Genomic DNA, 12,393 nt, shown 5'->3' on the forward strand with positions numbered 1-12,393 from the left:
TGATAGAATCAAATACAAATTAAAACTACAATGAGATAGCACCTCACACCAGTAAGAATGGCTAAAATTAACAACTCAGGCAACAAGAGATGTTGGTGAGGATGCAGAGAAAGAGGATCTCTTTTGCATTGTTGGTGGGAATGTAAGCTGGTGCAGTCACTTTGGAAAACAGTGTGGAGATTCCTCAAAAAGTTAAAAATACAATTACCCTAAGATCCAGCAATTGCACTACTAGGTATTTGGATAAATATTTGTATTGGGACATAGGGGTGCTGTTTCAAAGGGTCACATGCACCCTAATGTTTATAACCGTGCTATTGACAACAGCTGAAGTATGGAAAGAGCCCAAATGTCCATTGACAGGTGAATGGATAAAGAAGATGTGGTATATATATATATATATACAATGGAGTATTACTCGGCAATCAAAAAGAATGAAATCTTCCCATTTGCAACTACATGGATGGAACCAGGAGATATTATGCTAAGCAAAATTAGTCAGTCTAAGAAAGACAAATATCATATAACTTCACTCATATGAGGGATTCAAGATACAAAGCAGATGAACATAAGACGAAGGAAGCAAAAATAATATAAAAACAGGGAGGGGGACAAAACATAAGAGACTATCATTTATGGAGAAGAAACAGGGTTGTTGGAGGGGTTGTGGGTGGGGGAATGGGCTAAATGTGTAAGGAGCATTAAGGAAGACACTTGTTGGGATGAGCACTGGGTGTTATATATAGGGGATGAATCACTGGAATCTATTCCTGAAATCATTGTTGCACTCTATGCTAACTAACTTGGCAGTAAATTTAAAAATGAAAGAAAGAAGAAAAAGAAAGAAAGAAAGAAAGAAAGAAAGAAAGAAAGAAAGAAAGGAAGGAAGAAAGAAAGAAGAAAAGAAAAATCTGGTAGAATTCTCCTGGGAAGCCATCTAGCCCAGGACTCTCATTTGTTGGGAGATTTTTGATAACCAATTCAATTTCTTTGCTGGTTATGGGTTTGTTCAAATTTTCTATTTCTTCCCATTTGAATTTTGGTAGTGCGTGGGTGTCTAGGAATTTGTCTATTTCTTCTATATTGTCCAGCTTGTTGGCATATAGTTTTTCATAGTATTCTCTAATATTTGTATTTCTGTGGTGTTGTTTGCAATCCCTCCTCTTTCATTCATGATTTTATCTATTTGAGTACTCTTTCTTTTCTTTTTGATAAATCTGGCTAGGGGGTTATCAATTTTCTTTACTCTCAAAAAACTAGCTCTTAGATTCATTGATCTGTTCTACAATTTTTTTTAATTCCATATACTTTATTTCTGCTCTAATCTTCTTCTGCTGGCTTTGGGCTTTATTTTCTGCTGCTTTTCTAGCTCCTTTAGGTGTAAGATTGTGTATTGGGACCTTTCTTGCTTCTTGAGATAGTTATGAATTGCAATATATTTTCCTCTTAGGACTGCCTTTGCTGTATCCCCAAAGGTTTGGACTGTCGTGTTCAATTTTCATTTGCTTCCATGTATTTTTTAATTCCTTCTTTAATTTCCTAGTTCTTTAGTAGGATGTTCTTTAACCTCCATGTATTTGGGGGTTTCCAATTTTTTTGTGTGTGGTTGATTTCAAGTTTCATAGCATTGTGATCTGAAAATATATATGGCATGATCTCAATCTTTTTGTACTTGTTGAGGACTGTTTTTTGACCCAGTATGTTTTCTATTTTGGGGAATGTTCCATGTGCACTGCAGCCGAATGTGTATTCTGCTGCTTTAGGATGAAAAGTTCTGAAAATATGTCTTAAGTCCACATGGTCCAATATGTCATTCAGAGTCATTGTTTCCTTTTTGATTTTCTGCCTAGATGATCAGTTCTTTGTTGTAAGTGGAGTATGAAAGTCACCTACAATTTCAGTATTATTATCAATACATTGGTTTATGTTTGTGATTAAGTGATTTATATGTTTGGGTGCTTCATGTTGGGGCATGAACATTTACAATTGTTAGATCTTCTTGATGGATAGGCCCCTTCATTATGATAAAATGCCTTTTTTTTTTATATCTCTTGTTACAGTCTTTGTTTTATTTTTTATTGTTTTATTTTTAAAGTTTATTTATTTTGAGAGAGAACATGAGTGGTGGAGGGGAAGAGAGAATCTCAAGCAGGCTCCACACCATCAGCAGCATGAGCCCGATGCAGGGCTTGAACCTACAAACTGCAAGACCATGACCTGAACTGAAATCAAGAGTCAGATGCTTCACCAGCTGAGCCACCCAGGCACTGCTACACTCTTTGTTTTAAAATCTAGTTTGTGGCCTCTGCCGCGGGTCTCAGCAGCTCGGGCGGTGGGAGGAGCGGCAGCGGCCAGGCAGCCCAGCTTCGTGAAGGCTCTTGGCGCGTGGCGGCCCGCAGGCACCCGGCACCCGGCATGTGCCCGCCCCGCCGCCACAATGCCCAAGAGGAAGGTCAGCTCCGCCGAGGGGGTGGCGAAGGAGGACCCCAAGAGGAGGTCGGCGAGGTTGTCAGCTAAACCTGCTCCTGCAAAAGTGGAAGCGAAACCAAAAAAGGCGGCGGGAAAGGAGAAATCTTCAGACAAAAAAGTGCAAAGGGGAAAAGGGGAGCAAAAGGAAAACAGGCTGAAGTGGCTAACCAAGAAACAAAAGAAAACCTACCTGCAGAAAACGGAGAAACTAAAAACGAGGAGAGTCCATCCTCTGATGAAGCAGGAGAGAAAGAAGCCAAGTCTGATTAGTATCATATCCCTGGTCTTACCAGTGGTCCCTGTCTCCCTTCTTGTACAATCCAGAGGAATATTTTTATCAACTATTTTGTAAATGCAAGTTTTTTAGTAGCTCTAGAAACATTTTTAAGAAGGAGGGAATCCCACCTCATCCCATTTTTTAAGTGTAATTGCTTTTTTTTAAGAGGTGTAATCATTTGCTGGTTGTTTATTTTTTGGTACAACCAGAAAATGGGATATTGAATATGGGAGGCTTTGATCGTCTTGGGTGTCAGCTTAACATTCCATAGATGGGGTAGTTTTTATATCGTATAATACCAAGCATACTAAATGGCAATTTGGAGTCAGTCGTGCATTTAATATGTCTTGAACATTTTAAATTACTTCTATTCCCATGTTGTTTTTGGTAGAATTGTTTCCTAAAGAAAACCACTCCTTGATCTTGGCTCTCCCTGTCAGAATTTTGTGCATTCTGTAACATCTTGGTCGTGGTAGTCCAGTTTCCTAGTAACTTTGTTAATGTGCTGTGCGAGATTGAAAATTTGAGTATGTAGTGTATATGACATTAAATTGTGAATTAATGGGACTCAACAGTGTAACAGCGTATCAACATTTTTGAAGATATGGGTACTTGATATACTGTTAAGGGAAATTTGTCTCCAAATTTTAAGCTGGAAGGTCACTGGAATAACTTTGAGAAAAGAACCACAGCTACATGTTTTTTTTTAGGTTTTCGGTACGTACGTTAAGAATTATGTACAAATTGAATTGCCTGTACTGATCCTCAGAACAACAATTAAAAACTCAATTATGAAAGAAAAAATAAAGTAAAATAAAATCTAGCTTGTATGATATAAGTATGGCAATTCTGTCTTTCTTTTTCATGTTCCATTAGCATGATAGATGGTTCTCCATCCCCTCACTTTCAATCTGCAGGTGTCCTCAGGTCTAAAATGAGTTTCTTTTAGACAGCATATAGATCTTATTTTTTATCCATTCTGATAACCTATGTCTTTGGGGCAGTTAGTCCATTTACATTCAGAGTGATTATTGAAAGATATGGATTTAGTGCCATTGTGTTATCTGTAGGTTTTGTGTTTGTGGTGATGTCTCCAGTCCCTTGTAGTCTTTGCTGCTTTCCATCACAGAGTCCCCCTTAGGATCTCTTGCAGGGCTGATTTAGTGGTCTTGAAGTCCTTTAGTTAGTTAATTAGTTAGTTCGTTTGTTTAGTCTGGGAAAACCTTAATCTCTCCTTCTAATAACAGCTTTGCTGGATAAAGGATTCTTGACTACATATTCTTCCTATTCAGCACACTGACTATGTCCTGCCACTCCTTCAAGTTTCAGGGGACAGGTCTGCTACTACCCTTATGTGTCTACACTTGTAGGTTAAGTACCATTTGTCCCTAGTTGCTTCCAGAATTCTCTATTTTTATATTTTGCTAGTTTCACTCTGATATGTCATGGTGTTGACCTGTTTTTGTTGATTTTGAAGGGATTTCTCTGTACCTCTTGGACTTGGAAGACTGTTTCCTCCCCAGATTAAGGAAGTTCTTAGCTATAAGTTGTTCAAATAAACCTTCTGCCCCTTTATCTCACTCCTCTTTTTCTTGAACTCCTATGCTATGGATAGTGTTTCATTTCATGGACTCACTTAGCTCCCCATTTTTCCCCTCATGATCTAGTAATTTCTTTTCCCTCTTTTCTTTCAGCTTCATCATTTTCCATAATTTTATTTCTATTTAGCCTATTCTATCCTCTCCTTCTTCTTCCATTCTTGCTGCCACTGTATCTAGTTAATTTTGCATCTCATTTATAGCATTTCTATAGCATAATACACTCCAGTTCCATCCACATTGTTGCAAATGGCTAGATTTCATTCTTTTTGATTGCTAATATCCCATTATATATTTATACAACATCTTCTTTATCCATTCATCAGTCGATGGACATTTGGGCTCTTTCCATACATTGGCTATTGTTGATAGTGCTGCTATACACATGTGCCCCTTTGAATCAACATTTGCATATCCTTTGGATAAATACCTAGTAGTGCAATTGCTGGGTGATAGGGTAGTTCTATTTTTAACTTTTTGAGGAACCTTCATACTGTTCTCCAGAGTGGCTCACCAGTTTGCATTCCCACCAGCAGTGCAAAAGGTTTCCCTTTCTCTGCATCCTTGCCAACATCTGTTGTCTCCCGAATTGTTAGTTATAGCCATTCTGACAGGTGTCAGGTGGTGTCTCACAGTGGTTTTGATTTGTATTTCTCTGATGATGAGTGATGTTGAGCATCTTTTCATGTGTCTGTTAGCCATCTGGATTTCTTCTTTGGAAAAGCATCTGTTCATGTCTTTTGCCCATTTCTTCACTAGATTAGTTGGTTTTTGAGTGTTGAGTTTGATAAATTCTTTATAGACTTTGGATACTAACTCTTTATCTGACATATTATTTGCAAATATCTTCTCCCATTCTGATGGTTGCCTTTTCATTTTGGTGATTGTTTCCTTCACTGTGCAGAGGTTTTATATCTTGATGAGGTCCCAGTCGTTCATTTTGCTTTTGTTTCCCTTACCTCCAGAAACATGTCAAGTAAGAAATCACTGCCACTGAGGCCAAAGAAGTTGTTGCCTGTTTTCTCCTCTAGGATTTTGTTTTCCTGTCTTACATTTAAGTCTTTCATCATTTTGAGTTTATTTTTGCATATGGTGTAAGCAAGTGGTCTAGATTCATTCTTCAGCGTGTCACTGTCTAGTTTTCCCAGCACCGTTTGCTGAAGGACTACCCTTTTTCCATTTGGTAGTCTTTCCTGCTTTGCCAGAGGTTAGTTGGCCATCCATTTGGGGATCCATTTCTAGGTTCTCTTTCTGTTCCATTGATCTATGTGTCTGTTTTTGTGCCAGTGCCATACTGTTGATGATTACAGCTTTGTAATACAGCTTAAAGTCTGGAATTGTGATGCCTCCAGCTTTGGTTTTCTTTTTCAACATTACTTTGTCTATTCAGGGTCTTTTTTGGTTCAATACAAATTTTAGAATTTTTTCTTCTAGCTCTGTGAATAATTCTGGTGTTATTTTGATAGGGGTTGCATTGAATGTATAGATTACTTTGGGTAGTATCGATATTTTAACAAAATTTTTCTTCCAATCCATAAGCATAGAATGTTTTTCCATTTCTTTTTGTCTTCTTCAGTTTCTTTCATAAGCTTTCTATAGTTTTCAGTGTACAGGAAGAATACTTCACTTCTGATCCCAAATCAGTCACTTTGGGTATGACATTAGGCACAGCTAATGGTTGACCCAGTGTACACTGTCTACATTAACAAATAATTTCCTGAAGTAGAGACATTATTATTTGACACATTCTTTATTATTAACACATTGTGGCACTCCAGTATGCTTGCAATATTAAGCTAAGGTCAGTAGAATATTCAGTAAAGTTTGAAATTCTTGCAACTTGACACTGCAGCAATTTCCTGAGGGGCTCTGAGCTGTAGTTTTTAAAATCAAAATGAATTCATCTGCCATTTTTCTTCCAAAACTGCTTGTTAATATCCTGAATGCTATTCAAGCCACTTTGTTTTTATGACTATTTCCCTTTGTTTTTAGTTACTGGTTTTTCAGTAAGATTCTGTGAAATGGTGAGAGTGGGGAGGTGAATCAACCTACTTAACCAATATGAATAGAAATCTTGAATAGAACTCCCAGTATTGATTAAAGTTATAATCTTGTTTTTTTCTTTTTTTCCAGAAACCAATACTACAATGTATGCTAAGTTGAAATTAAATAAATTAAAGATGAAAAAAAAAAAAAGAAAGAAAAGGAAAGAAAGAAATTATAATCTTAAAAGAAAGAAGGAAAAGTATTTGGGTGAGGGCAAGAAAGTCCATTTTGCTGTGCACATAAAATCAAAGGACCTGTGCAGTTGCCCTAGTTCTAACACAATATTTTGGTTATTTTATTTATTTTATAATATTAAATATAACAAATTCTATTACATTTGAGAGTAGTATCTCTTTCACTGTGACATCCAGCATATATGTTGATACTGTTTTTCCGGGTGAGTTATTAGTAATATGTAGGCAGAACAGATTCTGAGTATTTTTCATAATGTTGGTTATATACATAGTTAATAAATGCTTATTATTATAAACATTCACAAATAAATAAATGAATAAATGTTCTCTAATCTACCTTATGCCTAAATTATAATCACATAAAAGAGAGATTTTAACACTTTCAAACAATGCAGTGAGAACAATCTGTTAAAGTAAAATTTAAAAAAATAATCAAAAGTAAATGAAGTAAAGAAATTTCTAAATCTTTAAATCCACGCCCTTTATTTTATGAGTCAAATATGAATATCCTTACAGCTTTAGAAAAATTTAATTGAAAGTGTTAGCTGTTTATAAAATAATAAGGTAAAAGAACTCTGATTTCAAAATACTAGTTCTATTGTGCTACAAATTCAAAGTGCCAAAGAAGTAGAACAAAAGAAGGTAATCCCCTAATTTTTTTTTTTTTAAATTGTGGACTGTGAGAGCTATATAAATTGCAAATTGAGGATTCTAAACATAAGGAGAATAAAAGAGTAACAATCAATTTTTCTATTTAAAATTTATTATGATAAAATGTTATCAGTATTTGTAATAGTGTTGTGGTGAATAATTCTGCATGTAAATTGTTTCTCTTTGAAATATATATTTTTTCTGTATAAAAATATATAAGAAGAAAATTTATAAAAGTGCCTGAGTATATTAATAATTGTTACTTTATACTATAAATCTGTATTTTAACATTCTCACATTTCTTTAATGCTGAATAAAAACCAGTTTCAATCTTCTAAACATTATGACTTCTCAAAAATCCCATCAGGATTGAACAGTAAATTTGAAAGCCAAATAGCCATGTTAGCCAGGTTTATATGTCCTTTGTTTAGATGAATTTCCTCTATAATCTGCAACTTCTCTGTTAGCATCTCTAATTCTCCTCCACCACTAAAGTTCCTAATTATCATGAAGCTTCATGGAAATAAAAAGAAGTTTAGTTTTAGTAAAATATTGATTGGATCATTTATCTATCATCTATGAGGTTATAATACATAATTCCATAGGATTTGCCTGTATAATGAGGAAGAAATTGAATGGATATTCTTGTTGACCTAATAATGTATATGTCAATCTATTATTAAAACAACTTTTTATTTTAAATCTTTTTTTCACAAATATTACTCTTTTAAATCATTTACTATACCAAAATTTAATTTTTACCAAAGTGTCACTTGGACTTTTATGACCAAAGCATTATATTATAGTGTAGTGTATATTTTACACTGCAAGGTGCCAGAAAAAATACAATCTATGGGATAAGGTGAGCTTTGTTTGCTCTTTTTTTTTTTAATGTTTATTTATTTTTGACAGAGGGAGAGAGAGAGAGAGAGCATGAGCAGGGGAGGGGCAGAGACAGGGAGACACAGAATCTGAAACAGGCTCCAGGCTCTGAGCTGTCAGCACAGAGCCTGACACGGGGCTCGAACTCACAGACCGCGAGATCATGACCTGAGCGGAAGTCAGACACACAACCGACTGAGCCACCCAGGCGCCCCTTTGTTTGCTCTTATAAAAATAATATTTAATTAAGATCTTTCATATTTACCATACTTGTCTAAAAGTTTGCAACAAAAGAATATTGTAAAGATGCTAATTCGATGTGCACCTTGGAGGGCCTTAAGACACTAATTAGAAAAACAAATGATTATTACCACAAAAAATAATTTTATGTTTTGAATATTGACCTGATTATACAAGAAAAGTAATGAATTGGAGTTACAAAAATAAAGAGTTTTCATAGGCTATCATTTTTATTATCAATACAGGAAAAACATTTTTCTCAGCACATTAATAGCAAACCTAAGTTTAACATAACTAGTGCGGATATCAAAGAAACTATCATCTCTAAAAAATGATTCCAGTAACACAGATATTAAAATAAGAAAATTCAGAAGAATAAAATTAGGAAAACTTATATCTAGAAATTTAAAAAGTAAAGCAAAACTGGAGATTATAAAAATTTATAAAATGGAAAATATCATAAACTGATGGCAATCTGTGGGTAGTGTTATTTTAAACAATATTTAACATTTCAAAAAATCTAGTCATTATAAAATCTTAACCCAAGTTTGAGAAAAAGATTTCATCAACTATCACTATTATATATAAGTCCAATTTATCATACTGAACTGTGAATCTGAGTACGTAATGTCACATGGTTGAGGAGAACCTGAGCAAGCACAGATAGAACCTTGGTTCTCAAACCCAATCTAGCTCTTAAATAAAAGAAACATAAGTCAGTAAACCTGCAATTTATTTTAAGTCATTGTTTCTTACATACTACAAAACTTACTCTTTGAGTGTATAGTCCTCTAAGATTGAGAAAAGCATACAATCATGTGTGCACCACCACATGACTCAGGACAGAACACAATAGGAATTTGGCTCAGGATTATTAGTCAAATGGCTTAAGCAACTTCACAATAAAACACCATTTAAAGAGCACTGAGATACAAAATTGCAAATGCCTGCTTTCAAGGATTATGAACCTTACCTGTCTCATTACTTAGATTTGGTATCTAATTCACTACTAAAGTGCCAGAAAAGTGAAGCAAAATAGGGAAATGGAAACTCAGATGTTTAAATTGGATAGAAGTTGGAACTGCCACCCATATCATTTTTGTGTAAGAAGACAGCCAGTGACAGCTTAATTGCCACTCTCTGAAAAAGAGTAAAAAGAGTATCATACAGTGTTAAAATAAGCCCTTTGTTGGGAGACACGTTTGAGGTTGAAGCTGAGTTCAACAAATCATGGACTATTGCATATAATATAGACAGGAATCCTGCCAAGCCTAAACTCATCTCCCTTCTTCACTAAGATCCACTAACTCCCCGAAATAATCTTTAGCAACTCTTCATAATGGGTCAGAAAACAAAATTTTGCTTGGTTTAATTCTTCTAGGTGCAGGCAACTGGGTCATTTCCAAATTTGTTGGGTGTAAAGCAAGAGCAATTATGATTTCATTTATCTTGTTAACTTTGGACTCCTTAAAATCAAGGCTCTTAAGAGACACATCTTTGAATTAATACAACTTCTAAGTCTGAGGTGTCTAAAACCATTCCATGGAGACATGACCCAAGTTGCCCCCGCCCAAAGTGCATCCCACTGCCATCCAGAAATCAAGAACTGCCATAGCTGAGACTCAAATAAGAAGGGCAAGACAATGGGGCACCTGGGTGGCTCAGTTGGTTAAGCGTCCAACTTTGGCTCAGGTCATGATTTCATGGTTCATGAGTTCAAGCCCTGCATTGGGCTTTGTGCTGACAGCTCGGAGCCTGGAGCCTGCTTCGGATTCTGTGTCTCCTTCTTTTTCTGCTCCCCCCCTGCTCATGCTCAGTCTCTCTCTCTCCTTCAAAAATAAATTTAAAAAGATAAAAAAAAAAAAAAAAAAGAAGGGCAAGACAAATTTTGTACCTGAATTTCTTACTTTAACACAAGAAAGTTAGATACTTTATTTATTGACTTTAATTATTTTTCACTTTAACATATTCAGACTATAGCTAGCAGGAGTATACGTTTTAGACTTTAATTCTCTCTAGAATTTGATAACAGGTGGGGCAAGTACTCTACTAAGTTGAGCTGTTCTCACAAGACCATATTTTATGTTTTGACCATTTCAAACTCTCTAAATTCACGACTGCCACCAATCTATCCATTGTATCCACTTCAAATTTACAAAAGAGTGAAATAATGATTGGCCAGGCTTCTATCTGAAAGATGTAACCAATTGTAATTACTTGTGATTACCGTCTTGGGCTATGTGATTGGGCAGTGAACAGGCTGGACCTGTTCCACCTTAGTGAGGGTAACTGGGCCTGCTGGAGTGGAGGAGGAAGGCAGGCAAAAGGAAACCTGAATTGAACTTCTCTCTGTTAGACATCTCTGGCAGGATCCAAACTTCTGGAACCAAATCACCTGGAAAGATTTTGTTCAATGTGAGACTGTACTGGGCAGAGGCAAAGTATGATCCCTACAGGATAAAGCAACAACTGAGCAAGAATCCAGAAGGCTCCCCCTAAACTATACTAATTATACTCCTCTAATTCTGTTACAGTACTAACAATGCTAACAGATCCTTTGTGACCATAGCAGACTAGAAAAATATTCATTAAAAATTATCTCTTGGGGTGCCTGGGTGGCTCAGTCTGTTAAGCCTCCAACTCTTGATTTTGGCTCTGGTTATGATCTCACCGTTCATGAATTTGAGCCCCATGTTGGGCTCTGCACTGACAGTGTGGAGCCTGCTTGGGATTCTCTCTCTGCCTCTCTCTACTTTTCCTCCACTCTTGCTCTCTCAAAAATAAACTTTAAACATAATTATCTCTCAAAATAAGCATTTATATTTAACTGCTTTATTCCATATCATTTAGGATGCTCCAAATATACTTTCATATATATGGGGTTTCTTTAAAAACCAGCCTAATTGATAATTATATGAATCAGAAAAAATATATTTTTTAAAAGAAAGCGTTGCTGAATCCAAACTTGGCTGCCCATCACTTGTAAGGACATTACTCTCAAGAGATGATTTTTTATTTATTTATTTATTTTTTTAACATTTATTTATTTTTGAGACAGAGAGAGACAGAGCATGAACAGGGGAGGGGCAGAGAGAGAGGGAGACGCACACTCTGAAACAGGCTCCAGGCTCAGAGCTGTCAGCACAGAGCCCGACGTGGGGCTCGAACTCACGGACCGTGAGATCATGACCTGAGCCGAAGTCCGACGCTTAACCGACCAAGCCACCCAGGCGCCCCTCAAGAGATGATTTTTTAATTGGAAAGGAATTTGAGCTTTATTCAGGAAGCTGCTAACTTGGGGAAAAGGCAGACTCTTGTCCACCCTGCTTTGAGATTTCTGCCTGGCCCAGGGGCTTTTAAAAGGGTTTAGGGTAGTTAATTAGCAAAAGGAGTACCACAGTCTGCAACATTTCTTGATTTCATGCAGACTCGATGCCAGACTTGATTTCATACAAACATTATCTCCCTGCTATGTGGGTGTGAGTTGTGCTGGGAGGGGGATCCAGTTTCCCTTTTGTGATATGCAGCAGTACTCTGTTCTTTCTCCAAAGGAGGGCAAAGTCTACAGATGCATGTAGGGAGGTTAGTAAAATCACTTGTGTGACCTAAAACAACAACAACAACAAAAAAAAAAAAAACAAAAAACATTGTTGCTAAAAAATTGCTGAGTTAATTGGAAAGCCGAGGTGGCTTCAAGCAGCCTTGCTGGCTTCTGTAGCTTAGGAGAATTCTTGTTCTTCATTTTCAAGGCTACTGGTCTGTAAATATCAAAGAAAGTAAATTAGTTCTGTTATGGATCAAGGGCCTTAGGTCAAGTAAGGAGTGTGTTACCCCTTAAGGCTGTTTGGAGTGCTGTTACAAATGCTACTACTGCCCCAACTTTTCCTAGACCATAATTTTTCACATCTGTAAGAGTTGAAATTTGATATTAAAAGCACACAATATTTTTGTTATTGGAAATAACTGGTGTCATTTTCATCCACTAGACAAGTCTACATTTTAGAGGCTTAAGATTAAGTGATTTAATAATTAACTT

The 12,393-nt window shown here is 36.2% G+C and overlaps 1 pseudogene; it reads left to right on the forward strand.

Moving 5' to 3' along the window:
- The first annotated feature begins 2,388 nt into the window (after positions 1-2,388).
- Positions 2,389-3,313, forward strand: LOC123592976 (annotated as a pseudogene).
- The last annotated feature ends 9,080 nt before the right edge of the window (positions 3,314-12,393 follow it).

Source organism: Leopardus geoffroyi, chromosome D4, assembly GCF_018350155.1.
Source record: "Leopardus geoffroyi isolate Oge1 chromosome D4, O.geoffroyi_Oge1_pat1.0, whole genome shotgun sequence".
NCBI classification, from domain to species: domain Eukaryota; kingdom Metazoa; phylum Chordata; class Mammalia; order Carnivora; family Felidae; genus Leopardus; species Leopardus geoffroyi.